Below are 20,262 nucleotides of genomic sequence, written 5' to 3' on the forward strand. Positions count from 1 at the left end.
GTTCGTGGAAAACTTTAATGACATTTCTTACTTCGGAAGGTAACGTACGCGGGCTCACCCCCATCTCACCACCCTCATCTCACTTCTACCACCTTACCAACTCTCCCCCTTCTTTTTCTTTACTCTCTTTCACTACTTCCCATCACGTTTCTCGTTGCTGCTAGTTTTGCGCGTTCGATCTCTCGCGAACTCGTTGCTCCTCCATCTTCGAATCGGTCAATCGAATAAGAAGCGACGTAAATAAACTTTTCCTCCAGACTATCCAGCTCGCTTTTGCTAGCAACGCAACCCCTCAATTCTCAAGTCCAACTCTCGCACTCTCTCTCTCTCTCTCTCTCTCTCTCTTTTTCCTTCTTTTCGCAAGCACACCAGACACGATCGTGTTCTTGCTAGTTCGATTTTATTCTCACTCGCGAGTACGAGAAGTTCTAACATGAGGTAGAGAAGCAGCTTGTCTGCTGATCGAACAAAGTGGACAAGGTTTGCGTCTTTTCGTTAAAGAGAGAAAAGGATAACGTCAGGTATACGAGAATTAAAGAGAGAGAGAGAGAGAGAGAGAGAGAGAAAGAAAGAAAAAGAGAAAATGAAGGAAAAGTAGAAAACCAGAAAAAGAAGATTGCGAGACTCTTTGACCTGCAACCCCACACCTACCTTGCCCCACCCCTTCCTTACTCCTCCTTCTTCTTTTTTCACCACTACCACCACCACTTACACCACGAACGTTATCATCTTGAGGACGCAAACTGGCTTATATTACTTTCAAAATTCATCAGCGAGTTGTTTGATCTCCTCCACTCTTGTAGGCTATCTTCTACCATCTCGTTTTCCGACGCTCTCGGTAATCAGGTAAAGTACGGTATAGTAATTACACTAGCAATCTGTTTCGTACGTCGATGCACGGCTCTACGTAGAAGGTGGAGGAAGAGGAGGAGGAGAAGAGGGTGATAGAGAAGATGGTAGAGGTGAAGAAGCAAGATGGTTCAAGTATCATCAACGCCTTCTAACCTCTTCTACTTATCTCTCTCTCTTCAATCCTACCCAGTTATCACGTCGAACTTTATTTTTGAAATAAACAAGATTTTATAGTTGCCAATTGTAAATGAAATCGACGATAAGTTATCTGATATTACTTGAATCAATATTCCCGTACTGTAATTTCAGTTCTATACAAATTATTTTGCGATATGCATAAAAATATTGTTGCGAGTCATATACGTCAGAGTTATATCAGGATCAATAGAATTGTGGTAAGAATGTAGGGTGGTTTTCTTTTTGACAAGTGACGTTACGAACAACATTTTAATGTCCATTGACCAGGGCTAGGGATTTTTTCTGTTAAATCTTTCTCCATACTGAAACAAATGTGAGTCTCTGGTAAACGTGGTTTTTGTGTAAACCGCATATGATATAAATAATATGAAATGTTACATTTTCAATTGATTTATCATTTTTATATATTATTCCACCGAATTGTCAATACATCAATCATTTGTTTGATTTTATAAACGTAAAAATGATGACATTATTATAATTACTATATTTAGTATATTTTTATATTTTTTTTATTTTATTTTTATATTTATTTATATTAGTATATTTCATTTTAGTATATTACTATATTTTAATATATTTTTATATACTAATAAAATCAAATAATTTCATTCGGTTAACCACCCGCTTCGTTTTGGAGTATTACGTAAATTAATTAATGAAATTATTTGGCAATACTTCTTTTCTTTTCTTTTCTTTTCTCTTCCTTCCTTCCTTCTTTCTTTCTTTTTTCAATGTATCGAAATATCTGAGCAATTGAAAACACTTATACCGTTGTTGATTGGCCTGAATTCCATAAGTCCCCTTTTAACCGGTAATATGTGGAAATCACATTGTTAGTCGGAATAAAAGTTCGAATGATCGATACACCGATGAACCATATCGATGCACTTTAGCCGATTGCTTGATTTAACGTAACGCGCTACGTCAGCGGAATGAGCAGAAAATACATTTGGTTTTGTTTGGACGGAATGATATCATTGTGGGCTTCCGTTTTCGGTGCTCGATTGCTTCTATAGCCACATACACACACAACACACACACACACACATACATACGCGAAACTGACTGATGTGAGACGACGAGTGGCTCGATGCACACGAGAGAACAAGTGAAAGAGAAAGAGAGAGAGAGAGAGAAGGGGTGAGAAGAGAAGAGAAGAGAAGAGGATGGAAAGTCACATTTGTGTAGAGGCTACCATGCGTGCGTGTTTGTTTGTTTATATATGCGGACCCTTCCTATACACATATTATATATATACAATATATAAATGTATACGTTTATGTATGTATTAGTATATATATATATATATATATATATATGTGTGCCGAATCCGAGGGTAGTAATATACGTTCGAACGGATTGAAAGCAAGCCTCCGCGAACATCGAGAGAGCCAGTATGGAAATTTCGCGGCTTTCAGTTTGATAAATCGAGCCGAGGGCCGTATGTACCATGTTACTCCAACCTACTACCTTCTCTTCCTCTCTCTTTCTCGCACATAGACACACACACATATATTCACACATATACTCATATAATATATCTCCAAGGGGAAGGTCCCCCCTTTCCCTAAAAGAAAAAAAAAAGAAGAGAAGAAAAAAAAAAATACCCAAGTGTAAAAAAGAGATGCTTGCTTGGTTAGTTGAAATCGTGGTCAATCGGGGGTGAGAAAAAAACTCACCGCCGTCAAAGCGTTAAGACACGCTCTTCCTCCTCCTCCTCCTCCTCCTCCTCCTCCTCCCTCCGGCCCTTTTTTCTTTCTTCTCTCTCTCGAATGACAAAGAAAAAAAGAAAAATATATATAAAGACAGAAAAAGAAAGATGGATAACAACACGCGAAGAAATTGAGACGACGCCGCCGGCTGACTGCTACGAGAGACATATTGGAATTCCAGAATTTCGCACTCTTTATTTTTCCTACCAATCTCCTCCTCCTCCTCTTCCTGTACCCCTCGTTTATATATACCTAAAAGTATCACTCTCTCTTTCTTTATTTCTTTCTTTATTTCTTTATTTCTTTATTTCTTTATTTCTTTCCGTTTCTCATTTCTTCTACCCTTCTTCATACAGAGTCTGATTTTTACAGCAGATAAACCAACGACGATTCTCCACCCCCTACCGATCCTTCCTGCAAAGGGAAGAAGAAAGATGATAAAAGAGGGAGAGAGGGAGAAAGGGAGAGGTGGGATAAGGGTGAAAAAGGGGGTGTAGTGTTCGTTGTTGGTTGCTTTCGAAACTGGGCCAACGCTCGAAGATGTCGCGTGTGATTGAAAATCGATTATGTGTCGAGTTCGTCCTCAAGTTTCGTTGGTAGTACCTCCTAACCATGGTTAACCCAAGAAGGATGAAAAGGGATGCATACAAACTAGAGTAAACGAGACTAAGGTAAGGTTAAGTGGAAAGAGATGTCCTAATGCTCTGACCTTCCCCTTTTCTCTCTTACATCAGTTTAACGAATTCCATTTGACGATGCGTGTTCCTAACCTCAATTTCGTTCTTCAAAGAAAAAGGGAGAAGAAAGGTAATTGAGAATCTTTAAACGTCTATATATATATATATACATATATATATAAAATTTTTTCACGTTCTATCTCGCAAGTTTTATTTATTTAACACCACGATCGATTACTAATGGACCGAATTTTTTTTTTGGCAGAGGGATGGGGACAGCGGGGGGATTTTGTAAAAGTTTTATATTTTGTTTTTTTTTTGTTTTTTTCTTTTTTTACCTCGAAAATCAAACGAAAACTAATCGAATTGGAAATGAAAACACTACGTCGTTGGAGAACGTTTTTAAAGAATTAATTTTATTTTTGACAAGACGCACCGCCGAGCGTGTTAATTACACAATAAGAAAGAGGGTTTAAATTATTCCATGTGACAATTATTATAATACGTTGAAAATAATAAGAGAATTTAAAAATTATTGATTGACTAATCAAAAGGTTAACCCGTTCGAAAACGGTTAACGGTTATCTTCTTTACTTGCGATTGATTAACGACCCAAGGAATAAGAAAAAGAAAAAATAGGAAAGGAAAAGAAGAGTTAATCGCTAATAAGTATCCATTTCCTTTTCTATTGATTTATCAATCCGTCTTCGAATTAATCCGACTTAAATCTCTCTCTCTCTCTCTCTCTCTCTCTCTCTAATCTTATCTTCGCTTTAAAATCGAAAAAAGAATGATGATTGGTAATAATTCTGACGTCTGATGAATCTCAAAGGTGTCAGTCGTTAAAAACAAATTTGTTCTAACTGAGAGAAAAATATCGTCGTTCTTCGAGGAAAAATAAAAAAAAAAAAAAAAGAAGGAAAAATTAGGCGAAAAAAGGAGAAAACGAAACAAAACAAAAAAAAACACATACGAATTGATAATAAAAAGAACAAGAAGAAAGAAAAGAAAAATAAATTGATTCGATAATTTGAAGGACAACCTAGAAAAACGGGTCTCGCGAGGTTTACTCCAACCTCCCCCTCCCCCTATTTTCTAAGATCCTTCGAAAAGAAAATGAGTTCGCGATTCATCTACAAATCTCCTACCCTCCCCCACCCAAGCACGCCCTCCCCCTAGCTCGAAATCCTAGTTTTTTCTTCCTTCACCACTTTCCTTCCTTTCAAGATTTAAATCTCGAATCAATTGACTCGAGATCACTTTGGACGTCGATAAAAGCTCTCTCTCTCTCTCTCTCTTTATCTGTCTGTCTCTGTCTTTTCCTTCCTTCTTACTTTCATCCTTTCTTTCTTTTTTACTTTCTATCTTCTCCCATTCCCTTCTGATTCCAATTCGAGCTATCCTGCAAACAGATACCATCGCTGGATAATACCAAGGTTTTCTTGTCTCCAGTGGCAACTTTCGGTCAGAATCTCTTTACGTTACGTCCAATATATTCGCTCGATGGTTGGCGCTTAATTAAAGTTTCGAGTCTTTGATTAAAGGAGAAAGAATGAAAAAAAAAAAAAGAAAAGAGAAACAAACAAACAAACAAACAAAAAGTAGAAAAAAAATTAAGAAATAATTTTCTTTATTTATATTCCTTTTAATTCTTTATTTATTTATTTATTATTTATTTCATTTCTTTCTTTCTTTCTTATTTATTCTCCTTACGGTTTATACATTATAATCTCTTCCTTTGATTAATTCGACGAAACTGACGTTTCAAACATCACGGCTCCATTCTTCCCACACCGATAGCTCTCTCTTTCTCTTTCTCTCTCGCTCTCTCTCGCTCTCTCGCTCTTTCTCTCCTTGCCTTCTTGCTCCCATTGTTTCTCATTATTTTTTGCATCAACCACCGGTAAACGCGTTATGAAAAGAAGACAGGAAAGTAGGACGTCGCTTGTATTGTGCTTCAACGTAGGGAAGAAAAAAAAATTAATAAGAAAAAGAAATAAAGAAAAATGGAAAACCGAGCAGAACCAAAGGAAGAAGAAGAAGAAGAAGAAGAAAAAGGAGTAGAAGCAACAGCAGCAACAGAAGAAGAAGAATGAATAAAAACGAACGAGAAAAATGTCTTCACTCGCTTGCCATAGGAAAAAAAACTATGTAAACCGTTGAAAATCCTGGCATGAAAAAAAAAAACAAAGAAACAAATAAATATAAAACAAAGAGAATAACAAATAAAAATAAAAAATACTGTGGGATGCGAGCGCCTCCAAGCCAAACACTTAAATAGGCATTCGTGAAGAGATTGGACGGTGGGCCCTGGATAGCTCAATGGTTAAAGAGCAGTCGCCCGGAAAGCGGAAGATCCGGGTTCAAGTCCCGGTCCAGTCAGTCCAACGGCCCAATTTTTTCACGAATCTTACAATACCGAGCTTCGATTCGTCCAAGGAGCAATTCGTTGAGAGGTTCAAAACAGAGCTCTAGAATTTCTATTAACTGTTTCTATCTCGGCCTATTTCCAAGGTTAATTGTAATTCATGAAGATAATATGTTAGTTAGGAAGAAAGATAGATGGAAAGAGAAATGGATAGATGGATAAAGATAGGGATTGGAATAGATGAAGAGCGAGAGTGTAGAGGAGGTGGAGGAGGAGGGGTAAAGACTGATATAACATTTGTACAACTAAAACGAGCATAGATCGGTATCAAGGTAGTTCAATGGGTATATCTAAAGGGCGATTCAGCCGGAATTAATTAAGGTTGTTCCGGAAACGTCGATTACTATCGTCCAGAAATCGTCTGATAAGGAATATCCGAATTCGGCGAGCCGTACCAAATACCTAACGGAAACGTCCTTCGAATTTATTCGAACAGTTCTTGCTATCAGGTCAGACTCGTAAATCGACTAACTCAAAATCCTAGGAACCCCTCTTCTTCTAGTCCCCGCCCCCTTTGAACCCCACTTTACCAAAGGGAAAATGAACGCGTTTGCACGTATCCAGGTTCTTCTTCGAGGAGTAGTCTCTCCTCCGATTTTTCGCGCGTACAATCCTACCAATGATGTTCTATACTTGTACTACTTCTACTTCTGCTACTAGATATTTCTACTCTACTTTACTCTACTACTCTCTACTATTTTAACTATTTTCCCATCCGACGCACGAAAAGAACCAAGTACCAAAAGAAATCGCAACGAGGTTAGCAAAGAGTCGCGGTTTTCAATCCATGATGGTAAAACTTTATGCTTGCGTGTATGTAAGTAAGTACTTCAAAGACATTTTACATGTGTTCTGTATACTCTGTACATGTGTACATTTACGTGTATGTGTATACGTATGACGAGTAGTACTGGCGATGGTGGTAGCGTGTGTTTAAGAGAGAAAGAGAGAAGAAAAGAAATATAAAGGGATCGATGTAATACACGGATCAAACGATAAGATAAAAAGAGAAAAAATAGTTAAAACGAAGAGCATAGAAACAACGCGTAGAGATACTAACGAGAAAGACAGAAAGAGTTTTGCAAGACCACGATGAAAAGCCGCAACTTCAATGGTTCACGCTTTACCTCTGATTGCCGTGTGAAAGTCTCGACCACTGGACTGTTTCTCTAACCCCTTTTCTACTCCTATTTTTCTTCTTTTCCATTTTGTTTTTCTTTTCTGTGTTTTTTCATTTTCTGCTCCCTTTTTTCCTCGTTCTTCTTTTCTTTTTTCTTTTCTTTCTCTTTTTTTTTTTTTATTTTCAACGTAATTATGTTGCAGAGTAACGACGACAATCTATGTTCACCGTTTAAACCATTTGCATCCTTTTTCTCTACCGCTTCCTCATTTTATTTGGATTTTTTTTATCGTTTATAAGATGTAAAAATGATTGAAATCTAATATGAACTTTTCGCCACCATTAGAAATTGATCTCGTCAAAATTTTGCAATGAATTATTTTGAAAACAAACGATAATAATCATGGTAATAACAAATTCAAAATATAACCAAAAAGTACTGACTGACGATTTATCATTTTTCAATGCGATGGTCCAGAAAAGAAAAAAACTACTTCACGAATCGAAACACGAGGTTCTAAATATCTATAACGTCTGTTTAATCTCTGTTTTTAGAATATAAAAGTATTACAGAAAAATATGGAATAAAGTTAAATAACAAATATAAAAGGTCGTTACTAATATTTGTTTCCTAATTAAAAAGAAAAATCATCTCGTTACTCGGAATTTATTTAATCGTTCACAAAACATTTTACTCGATAGCGTATAATAGTTAGACAATTCGATATGGTTGAAGGATACTAAGAAATACACTCGAAGGAGCGTAAGGAGCTTTTCGAATAAGGAAACAAAGCTTACAAGACGGAACGACGGACTAACGTCGAAGTGATAAACACATAGAATAGGAGTAGAACGTGCGTCAAAGTGGATGAATGCGGTTTGCCACGAGAATAGTAGGAGGAGGAGGAGGAGGAGGAGAAGATCTACGGGGGTTGGTAAGCGGTTGCGAAAATTGAGGTGAAAGGCGGCAGAGGTGGGGAGGGGGGGTTGAAGGGGTTGAGTGAGAGAGAGAATAACGGTAGATAGAAGTGAAGTGTATGGAGGAACGTGAAGAAAAGGAGTGAAAGAGGTCTGGATAAAAATGAGAGAAAGCTAGTAGTTCGGGCATACGCCCTCTACCAACCACCCACACCCTCCCTCCTCTTTTCTATGAGAGAGATGGGAAGGGCAGGGAGGTTCTAACTTCATTTTAAAAACACAAAGTATTTCCCTCGCTCGGGAAAATAGGGTAGAGGTGAGAATGCGTTCACCCTCAACCCCTTCTTCTTCTTCTTCTTCTTCTTCTTTCTTTCTCTGCTTCCTTTACTTCTCTATATGTAGGTAAGTTACCCCCCTTAACCCCTCTACAACTCTATCACCAGGGAGAAAACTCTCGATGCTGCTTCCATCAACGGACTTGCTTCTTTCTTGCCAGCTTGCTTTCTTCTTCTTTTCATTCTTTCCATTCTTTTTCTCACCTATTTCATTCTACTTCGGCTTCTTGATACGTTATTCTAGGACCTTTCTTTCTATGTCTTTCTATTTATTTTTATTTTTTTCTTTTTTTTTATTCTTTTTACTTTACAAAAGAACATGATTTAGAGTTCGAAGAAAAGAATAATGATAAAAATAATAATCAAATATTAGTCATTAATGGAGTTTATGATAATCGTTAAATTATAGTTCAAATATATTCTAACGTATTCGATCGTCGTAATTATCAGTCTAATTGGAAATTAGGAGGAAGGAAACTTCGATGACGATGATAATAGTCAATAACAATAACAATAATAATAATAATAATAATAATAATAATAATAATAATAATAATAATAATAATAATAATAACAATAATAATAATAATAATAATAATAATAATATGGTGTTTTGCTAATTGAAGTTAACTGAAGTGTCGAAAAGACAGAGTTGCGAAGGGGTTGGTCGCCTAACGGCACTACTACGTAAACTTTAAACAGACCGAAAGCACAGTTTAGCAAATAATGCATTCCGAACGCTCGAGTGTACTCACGAGGTATTCAAGAAGACTCGCGAACGTGTATCCAATTAGGATGAATGAAATACTTGAGGCGATGACGTCTATGTAGGTACGACCTATAGGTGTATGTATATGTTAGACGTACTATATATTACATATATATATATACACGTGCCTACGTCCTATCTCGAACCAATTCGCGTGTACCTTGGCACTACTGCTATATAGGAAACTCTTATCCTCTTACCATCGCATTCTCTTCTCCCTCCACCTTTCCTTCCTTCCTCCCTCCCTCCCTCCCTCCTTCCCTCTTCTTCCTTTCCCTTCACCTAATCCGTTCTCTGTCTATCTATCTTTATCTTACCATCTTTCTTTTATAATTTAATATAAAATTCTCTGAGAGATTAATTCCGCTATTTTCCAAAGAAACTACCCCCTCCCCCCACCACCACCACCACCACCTCTCTCTCTCTCTCTTTCTCTTCCTTTCTGGCTATCTATCTTTGTCTATCTATCTCGGTACTGAACGAGAAAGCTTCGAACAATTCTTGAGACACGAGAGAATGAACGCAAATTTGCCATAAACTAATATTGATTCGTCCGAGGTTTCCTACAACTCGTAGCTAACGAATATTCGATCCTTGCGCAAATGAGAAGAACGTGAATTTGGATAAGTGAAAAAGATCAACGTAAAATGAATGTTAAAGAGAGAGAGAGAGAGAGAGAGATGGGGAAATCTTTCTAATCAATGATTACCTAAATCCCGCGAGTTTTATCTTTTCTTACTCTTTCTTTTTTCCCAAACTGGGATATCTTCTTTTACTTTTATCCCCTTTTTCGTTTTCGAAATGATTCCCGGACGTGCCGGTTGGCTCGAGTGAGGGGTTCGTTCGAAAGAGATAAAGTACGAAATGACTCTTCTGTAACGAACCGTTAAACGGCTTTCTCGGGCCGATAAGTGACTTCTCCGATCGACCACCTCTCTTCCGCTTCATCACTGCCATTATCTCTCCAATTCCGTGCGAAAGCAGTTCAAGTTGCTATTTGATTATCAAAGGTTATCAAGATGCCTTTGCTGCCACGTTTAAATACTTCTGAATGATCTAACAGCTATATCATAAATCGGATACCTTTTACTCTTTCAGTAACTTTGAGCTCCATTTTATTCGTTTAAACAAAGAAAAAAAAACACAATGATTCATACAAATTTAAAAACCTTATTTTCAAATAGATTTTTAATCTTATACAGAGAGATAAATTAATTATCCGCGGCATTTGATAAAGATATCAAATTATTTGTCGATAAGTTATTAAAGATATTTTATCGAAAGTTTATTATTTATATCGATTCGTATAAGAAATGAAAGATATAAAAATATTCTAAAATCTAAAGAATAATGTGTGTATTTGTGTGTGTGTCTGTGTGTATGTGTGGTCTATAGAATAGATTAAATTATATCAGAATATGTTTCAACGATAGAAAATAACGTGAAAACTTACAAATATTTTTATCTTCAATACTTAAACTTCATTTATTCGTTTTAAATGAAAAATAAAAAAAATAAAAAGAACGAAAATTACGAGGGGAAAAAAGAATTTATTTCCAGAATATTCATTCTCATAAGATACTAAATAAATTATCGATTGTATTTTATAAAAATACAAAATTATACGCGGTTTAAATAAATGATATTCCTACTGAACGTTAATTATTTGTATCGATCGAATAAATATAAATTATATTATTTATAAACATATAATAAAACAATTCTAATATTTAAACAATAACGTATTTGGTCTATAAAATAAAATTAATAACATCAGTACAATAAAAACGACGTAACAGTTAGTACAAAAATCTATACCAAAACTCTAATAATCAAAATAACAAAATTAAGAAAACAAATGTATGTGTGTGTCTAAGAATTTAAATTTAATATAATTAAAGTAAATGCTAAAACTAATAACGAAATAAATAACCTCATTACAAAATATTAAACCGTATTACAACAGTGTCCTATTTTCTAAGTGTATAATAAGTAGATAGACATGCAAAAAGTCTATTCTTAAAGATGCTTGAGAACGACAGTTCGCGTAGATCTGAAATAGAAGTCAAGAGTAGGAGAGAGAGAGAGAGAAACTCATCTGGTCTCAAGAGAATCGTCGAAATATTAATGACGAGAGTAAGAGTAAGAGTAAGAGTAAGAGAGAAAGAGAAAGAGAAAGAGAGAGAGAGAGAGAGATAACATTAAGGAGACGAAGCAAGGTATCCAAGTTTCTCGAGTAAATTCGTAGCTTCGAAGATTCCTTCCACTTCCTGTAGCTTCTCTCACTTGGCTAGATAGTCAAAAAGAAACTCACAGAGAGAATAAGAGAGAGAGAGAGAGAGAGAAATATAGAACTAAACGAGCCATTCTTAGCCACAATACTAAACTTATGCCAAGCTAACGTTCTCCCAGCCGACTGGTAGTTATCGCGTGAACTGTTTCACGTGGATAGGATGTATTACGGTAACGACTTATTTAATGTCTTCTCGCGAGCCAGTATAAAGTCCCATTTTCACGGTAGCCAATAAAGTTTATGTGTTCTGTAGAAAGTTGATAGACTATGCGTCTATCGTATAGGTACATTCTCTCTCCCTTTTCCTCTCTCTCTCTCTCTAACTCTCTCTTTCACAATTTGTCTCTCTCTTTCTACCTAACAACCAATATCGATCTGTTTTCTCCCTTAGCAGTTCTAACAGCTCTTTCATTAGAATCCAAAGAGACTCCTGTGTAATCGTCTAACCTCTTCCTTCCTTCCCCCTCGTTCTTAGCAACACATAAGATCGATACGAATAAGAGTAAATAGAATAAGACAGAGAATTGATTAGAACAACTGAATAACTATGCACAATCTGTCACGTTATTTCCTCTATCAATTTAACAAAAATAAACACGCTTCTTAAATACCACTATTCGAAAGTAATATCACAATTTATGTCCTGAATTTATCGATTAGTATATGTGGGATGCGAGTGCCTCCAAGCCAAACACTTAAATAGGCATTCGTAAGGAGATTAGACGATGGGCCCTGGATAGCTCAATGGTTAAAGAGCAATCACCCGGAAAGCGGAAGATCCGGGTTCGAATCCCAGTCCAGTCGGTCCATCGGCCCAATTTTTTCACAAATCCTACATATATATAATAAAAAAAATCGTGGTTTCTAAATGATACGAATATCAATTATTACAGAGATAGAAATAAAGAGAATAAAAGAAACGAGGAAAACAATAAAAAAAAAGAGAAGGGAAGAGGTTAAGGATGGTGTAGGTAACGCAAAGGTATACTCGAGATGTGATGTTATTGTTAGTGGTAGTGATGATGGTCGTGGTTGTGGTAGCTGCGCTCTACTTGGGTTTTAAAGGGTTGGGGCAAGGATACGATATTTCAGAGTGGCGACAAGGAGCGAGTCTGCTTGCCACTAGCAAATTAATTAAATTCCTACAGGCTGCCGAGAAAGGGTCGAGGAGAGCCTTCGTCGAGTTCCTCTCTCTCTCTCTCTCTCTCTCTCTCTCTCTCTCTCTCCTTGTCTATATCCGTGTCTCTGTCTATGCCAGCGTCGGCGGCCAAGAGTCCTGTGTTCACCTCGTGGGAATATTGTAATTAAGATATGCACTTCGGCCCTTCCACCATTTTGACTCGGTCGCTTACGCGCGCGAGCGCGAACCCTTCGTGCATGTGTTGTCTTACCCTTAACCCCCATACCCCAGCCATCTTCCTTCCTTCCTTCTATGATTTACGCTTCGAAGAATACAATATTGTCTGTTTTGACCGCATCTAAATTGCATTCTATTATATGCCGGCTAGATTGTTGGGATATAATGCCACTGGTTATTCCATGTCCCTTTATCTGTTTCTATTTAGCTATTTCCCTCTCCATATATCCCTCATTTCTATCTTACCTTTCTCTCTCTGCCTTTCTCACCCTCTTTCTCTGTTCTAATCGGTTAAATTTAGAAAATCACTCGACCTAAGACAATCGATTTAATGAATCATTTCAATTATCCTTCTATCAAATATATCTTAGATATTCCTTATATCCATGTTTAATCTTGTTCAAGCTCAATTCTAAATTCAATTATTCAGATATGTGTAAGTTTTCGTTAAATTAATGTAACCCGAAAGCTACTTTGATTTGTTAGATATTAATCAATTCTAACGTACCTATTTCATCACCTCTCTAAAACGATTATTATCATTTACATAATATGTTCGATTAGATTTGACTGAAAAATTAACTATCATTGTAATCGACTAATTTTAATCTTCATTTTTAATATACGTACGCGTGAATATTAATCAGCGTACAAATATTCGTTACCATAGAATATCGGTGTCTCATCAAAATTCTTGCTTACGCGTGACACATAAAGAGTAAGAGAAAGAGAGTAAATGTAAAAGAGAGAGAGAGAGAGAGTGTCAGAAAGCAAAGAGTCGAAGATGGTAGGTGAACAAGAACAGCATAGAATAGAATAGAACAGAAGTGTCTCATTCGAAACGCGTCTTTGTCTGAACGGCTGACATGGTTCCCCATAACCTCCTTTCCTTCCTTTCTCACTCTGTCTTTTTCTTTCTTCTTTTTATCTTTCTTTAATACATGCAGTCTTTTTCTTCTTCTTCTTCTTCTGCTTCTTATTCGTCTGACTCTTTTTATTCGACGATTTAACTCTTACTACTCTTTTCTTTATACCCGTTGATCTCATTGAAACTTTCAATAAATCGAATGAAAAAAATAAGTGTTTTTATATAAAAATTGAATTCTCGTATTCGAATGTTTCGTAAAATATTTGTTAATTCGATTAACGAATTTTTAAGCAACCAAAAAAAATAAGAAATGTTTATTTAATATTTGTTGTTGTAAATAAATTTGTACAAGTAAAAAAGTGTATAAAATATAATAAGTATACCGCATGTACACAAATTAACCAAATTAATAAATTAATTAAAATATACTAAAATACAATAATTATAAAATCTCACGCGAAATATAAATTATAAATTATATTATCTTTGTTACACTCTCCCTTTTTACGAGTTTGAGGAGAAAATTATAAATTATAGAACTATTGAAATATATAACAATATAAAAACAAAATATAACATACACCATGCGAAATCAGATAAATATATAAAAAATACTAAAAAGAAAATATCAAAATCCTGCACAAAACACAAATCATAAATTTGATGACAATATATATTTGTTGCATTGACAAATTTGTTCAAATCAAAATGTTAACGTCGTTTACGGTTAAACGATTAATTAATTTCATCGAAATTTACAAATTTATCTAATAAAAAGTAAAACCAAAAAGAGAAACGTGACATATGATTTTTCTAAATCAAGAAAAACTATAGAACGAAGACAAATATTTTTCGCGCATCTCTCGAAGTTTAATAGAAAGGAAAAAAAAAGAAAAAAAGAGAAAGAATTTCTGAACAAAGGTGACGAATAGAAGAAGATGTAGAAGAAGGAAAGGGTTGAAGTATAGGAACGGTCCGAGAAGAAGGAAGTTGATTCGTAGCTTTAACCGTTTCCCAGCAAAGGAAAGTAAGTGTACACACACATTCGTTTGGTCGTGCAAGCAGAAGACTTTCTCTCGTCCTTCGAAAGGAACGAAAAGCTTCTCGTAAATACCGCGTTAACGGACAATCATCGGTCAAGCACCATCCTCTTCGAGAAGCTTGGAGGAAGGAAGGAAGGAAGGAAGGAAGTAAAAAAAAAAAGAAGAAAAAGAAAAAGAATACTCCTTTCGTACGTAATCTTCAACAAAGGACGAGCCAAGATTTAAAAGAGAAACTACATTGCGAGATAATCGTCCCTCGTACCAACGATGCTGTGCTACTTACGTGATATTAGATCGACCTTCGAAGATAACTTGAGAAAGAGAAAGAAAAAGAAAAAAGAAAGAAAACTTTTCTTCCCTACATTGGAATCCTCGGATAGCCACGAGACGATTCCCACAAGATTACATTTCGGACGATTCGATTAAAGTCGAGAATATAACAGAAATGTTACGATCGAAGAGTATTTTAGAGTGTGTTGAAAAGTATTGAGCCTATTCGGTTTGTTTTTTTTTTGAACATTTTCAGACGAAAATTGTTTCTATGGTCAAGAACATAATTTTGAAACGCATCCACGTATATAGGAGGTGTATCTGGAATGAATGATACAACCAGACAAGGAATGAAATTCTTCGTGTAAAAAAAGAAACCATGCTTGTCGAGAATATCTTCCGTTGCAAATTCTAAATTTAATGGCTTCCTCCTATCAACAGATTGATAATAATTATGGAAAGAAACTTACTTTTAATGAATCTCTGCATTGTCTTCTTCTATCTGCATAACCAAGATTTGAAAATTATTATTTAATATTCAGCCGGTGCTGTTACTTCCTTGTACACTGTTCGACCGATAGAGACAAACTAAATTAATTGTAAGAAGAGGTAAGTCATGCGACTGAAGGAAGAAACGTAAACATTACGAAGAACAAAGAATACGAAATCGTAAACGAAAGGAACTGTTTATATCCAATAAGCAATCGAAGATATAGGCGTACTTCTAAGGATATTTTATCATTTCTTCAATCGTATACGAAGTTTTCAATGTTTTTTCTTTTCAAGCTAATCCTAAAAAAAATGTTTCTGTAATGGTTTAAGAAGAATATGACTTTTTTTTTAGCAAGATATTAACAACTCAAACGAATTTATTTTCAAAAAATATTCTTCTATGATATATGCACGAGAAACGATGAAAAGAAACTAATTGTAAGGATGGAATTGATCAAACACTAAAGACCTTCAACAGTATAAATAAAAAGATCCAATTCACCATCGAGATAGAGAACAATGGAACCTTACCATTAGACATGACTATCATAAGAAACGAAGATGGTTTCATATTAACGAATTGGTATATTAAACCTACGAGCTCTGGTAGATGCGTGAATTATAATTCGAACCATCCAATAAGTCAAAAAATTAGGATCATAAAAATTTTATTATTTGGAACACTAAGATTAAGTAGTGAGAAATTCCATATTGAAAATATAAGAAGAATCGAGTTAATTTTAAAAAATAACAACTGTCCCACCAGTCTCATTCATATGGTGTTTAATAAATTTAGAATAGACAAGGATCGTGTGAGAGATCCAAATAATAATAAAAAAGTCATCAAGTTCCCTTTTATTAAACCACTGTCTAATAAAATAAATAAATGTTTTAAAAACACCAATATAAAACTAGTTTTTTTATAACTTAATTAAAGTAAATTCTATTTACACAAAATTAAAAGATAAGGTTGATAAATTAGATCAATCGAACTTAGTTTACAAAATACCATGTGAATGTGACAAGTGTTATATAGGACAAACAAAATAGAAACTTAAAAAAGATTAAACCAACATAGGAATGACTGTAAACCTACTAATGTACAAAAAACCAATACCACCGTGTTAGCTGAACATCATTTTAAAACAGGACATAATTTTGAATTTAACAAAGCAACTATTCTAGATATAGGAGACAATTGGTACAAAAGGAATATAAGTGAGATGTACCACATAACAAATAACAATACAATAAATTACAGAATTGACACGAATAATCTAAATAGCATTTATAACGAGATTTGAAAATTTAATTATCATAATAGGACAAAGCAATAGAGGGCACCATAATATTGAGTAGACTTAAACTATTAAACACTAGTCTAGATCGAATCAGTATTGTTGGATTACATGTTTAAACATAACGGTGTTAGGACAACGATAAATGTTAAGTTTAGTTTATTTATAAGAATAGATGTCTTCGAAAGTTTATAAAGACTCATGAACAAAAAAGATCGATGTAATATCAAAGAAATTTTTAATTTTGAATTTTTTTTTATACAATATGTATATGTCGAAATAAGTCATAATAAAAAAATTGTAGTTGCTGATGAAGTCCCAATGAAAGGGACGAAACGTTCAAAAAGATTTTTTAACCCGTCCAATCTTCTTACGTCACCTATTTTAATAATTTTATTTTCTGGATAAGATAAAAATCAATTAAACTAATTGTAAATATTTCCAAAATATACACTAAACTGATACAAATCGACAAACCTATGCAATATAACATATATATATATTGTACGTGTATTAGTACATTAGTTTAAGTAAGTCAAAACATGGATAATAGAAAACAATAGGAGTATATAGAGTTGAAAGATAAGCGAGTGCAATTGCAACACAAAATAGTTAAATACGAAAGTCCATTTATATAATATGATGGATATCGATTTCTATCTTTCATGGATTTACCAATGCGTTAATAAATGTATTCGGATTAAACACAATAGCCATATTAATACATACATATATATATATAAACATTGTAACCCAATGGATTACGTCGTTGGGAATACAGCAGGAAACCGCCTTACCGAACTAGTCAGGTAAAGCCCTAATTCCCTCAACCCTTTGAAGGGCGTGAAAATTGAGTCGGGATACGTTAGCTCACGCATTCGATTTAAATGGAGAAACTCATTCCCGAAACTTAAGCAAGAATGAACTTGTCGCTCTTTCTATGGAATAAACGAGAGAAAGATAGCAGATTGATTATAAAAAAATAAACAATAAAAATTAGATTTTGTTTAAAAGTAAGATTCTATAAAATGTGGAGTAGTATTTTTGAAAATTTTGCAAAAAAAAATCGAAAGATACAAACAATTTTAAAGAAAAAAAAGCTTTTAATCGAGAAATTAAAAAGAAAAATCTTGTAGATAATTTTTTGATAATTTTTTACATGAAATTTTTGAGAAATTCATTGAAAAGACACACAATTCGAATAAAAAGAAAACATTCAAATGGATGCACATTTTTAAAACAAGTTGTAAGCATTCCAAAAAAAAAAGTACTGAAATTTTCAAATATTCATATCTAGTGAACGGTTTGATAAAAAAGACTTTGAAAATAATCCTGGAGCTCTTTTTCGCGGAGTACAAAAAGATAATAAAATTTAAGTCAAATCAAAAATGTTAATTTTTACAGTAGGACGAGTTGGCATGGAATGTCCCATATACACGTGTGTTTGTATTCTCTCCCTCTCTCTCTCTCTCTCTTGCATAAACTGTTTCAAATAAGCCTCTCACGAAGATTTCAGAGAATTCATTTCGCATTTAGAGCTTTATGGAGATCGATGCTTCGGAAATAAAAGCTTCACCATAACAGGACTACTATACCTAGTCATCCTTTTTTCTTCCTATTTCTATCTGTCTCTTTCTCTTTCACTTTATTCCTCTGCGATGTGCATTCACAGCCAAATTAGAATGGAGTGCTATAGGATTTACCTATTCCATTATGTACATGGTTCTCTCTCTCTCTCTCACTCTTTCTCTCTTATTATTTCGGACCAATTTCACAGGCTATAATGCACGATCAAAGTTGTCGATGAATATAAATGCCATGGGACGAAAGTGACCGGCTTTACATCGACTTGAAGTATCATCGATCTTTTACCCACCCCTATTCTCCGCCCCCTGTTCCTTATTTTCTTCCTTTTCCTTCTTCTTCCTTCTCCTTCTCTCTCTCTCTCTCTCTCCCTCTTTTCCTTTCTTTCTTTCTTTTTCTTTCTCTTTCTCTTTCTCTTTCTTTTCATCTCATTTTAGCACTCGTATCGAGATCAAACTGCACCAACGCAAGGACGATATCTCGAATTTTGTAGGTTGTGCACGATGCAGGATAGAAAAGGGATAAGACGATTCTAGGATATTACTAGCAGTCATAAAAGACTTCGGGAACTGACGTGACGCGATTATCAATATTTTAACGCCATGACTGTGTTTAAACTAATTTTTGATAAATTTTCATTGAATACTCGGTTACGTTCATTAACAAAATATATTTCATTAGTTTGACAATTTGATTCGAATATTTATCAGCTGTGAAACTACCTATCAATAAATAATTATTACTTTTGAAATCTAATTTTTGTTTCTTCCCAATATGACACACACAAATAAATTCGATTTTATTATTATCAGCTTCTTCGATTATAACAACGCTTATTATTTGTGTAAACTAAATAAATATTTATGAATTAATTATCTTTTTTATTTTATTAAAAAGAAAAAAAGAAATAGTGTTATAAATATAATAAATATTATATTTTTTTTATAGATTTGTCCAGAGAATTTCCAGGTAATTTCCTATACGAAGGATTTAGCCACGATCAAAAATCTCGAATCTCCTCTTTACTAGACATCGTCAGACGATTCTCACGAACATGAAAAGACGGAAGAAGAAGAAGAAGAAGAAGAAGAAGAAGAAGAAGAAGAAAGAAGATGGAAGGAAAAGTCGAATGCTAGAAGTTCGTTCGTTCTTCCTCGTAAATCGACTTGCCGTTGTAAAATCCTATTTCAGACTAGCGCGTGTTTCCATCTCGTTTCTCTTTCCTTCTTGACCTCCTTTTTTACCAACCAACCAACCAACCAACCCTGCGTAGATCTCAAGCACCAATAAAATTCGTTTGACGTTCATCAAACGTTTAAACCAATCAATTTTTCAATGAGAATATAATATCACTTGAGAACGTAGAAATTGTATGAAAAGAAGCTTTTTGAGAAATCAACGAATCTTTACGTGTGTTCACGTGTATACGTGCGTGCATGCGTGCATGTGTGTGTGTGCGTACGTGTGAGCTAGCAATATCGTTAAAATGTTTATAAAACGTCGTCTAAACGAGTCATTCTTTCTTTCCTTCTCATTTTCTGTTTCTCTTTGTATCTTTTTCATGAACGATAGCAAAGCTTACGAGACGTCTGAACGAGCTCTATTTTTCAAGGTTTATTCGTTCGAAGTTTGCACTCGCGATCGAACAAAGAGCAAGAGAGCTCTCGGCGTTGCCCGTGAAACCCATAGTAGTGTAATACTGCTATGAAACCGATTCCAGATTGCTTTGAAAGGTGAAGGTTGGCCTTTCCTATACAAAAGGGCTCTCTTTCATACTTCTGACAAATGCAAACACAGTTACGTTTTCGTCTCGTCTCCTCCCGTCTCGTTTCATTTCGTTTTGATACGTTTCGTTTAATCGAGTCCCTTTTCTTCGTTCATCATGAAAAATTCCATTTCTACAAATAAATTAAATTCTATTACACGAAATATCAACTCTATTTCAACGTATTCTATATTCGTATACGCGTCTATACGATTATTATTAATAACAATAATTCTTTAATGTTTAATTCTAAATCAAATTTCGTTTAAGATATCCTAAA

At 34.7% G+C, this 20,262-nt stretch overlaps 1 long non-coding RNA gene across 1 annotated transcript; it reads left to right on the forward strand.

The window, feature by feature from the left end:
- The first annotated feature begins 3,290 nt into the window (after nt 1–3,290).
- On the forward strand, nt 3,291–19,541 carry LOC122516473. The gene is made up of 2 exons (XR_006303577.1): nt 3,291–3,436; nt 19,166–19,541. It is a non-coding gene; the product is annotated as an uncharacterized LOC122516473 (long non-coding RNA).
- Nucleotides 19,542–20,262: the final 721 nt, after the last annotated feature.

Source organism: Polistes fuscatus, unplaced genomic scaffold (assembly GCF_010416935.1).
Source record: "Polistes fuscatus isolate 324 unplaced genomic scaffold, CU_Pfus_HIC Scaffold2, whole genome shotgun sequence".
Classification (NCBI taxonomy): Eukaryota; Metazoa; Arthropoda; class Insecta; order Hymenoptera; family Vespidae; genus Polistes; species Polistes fuscatus.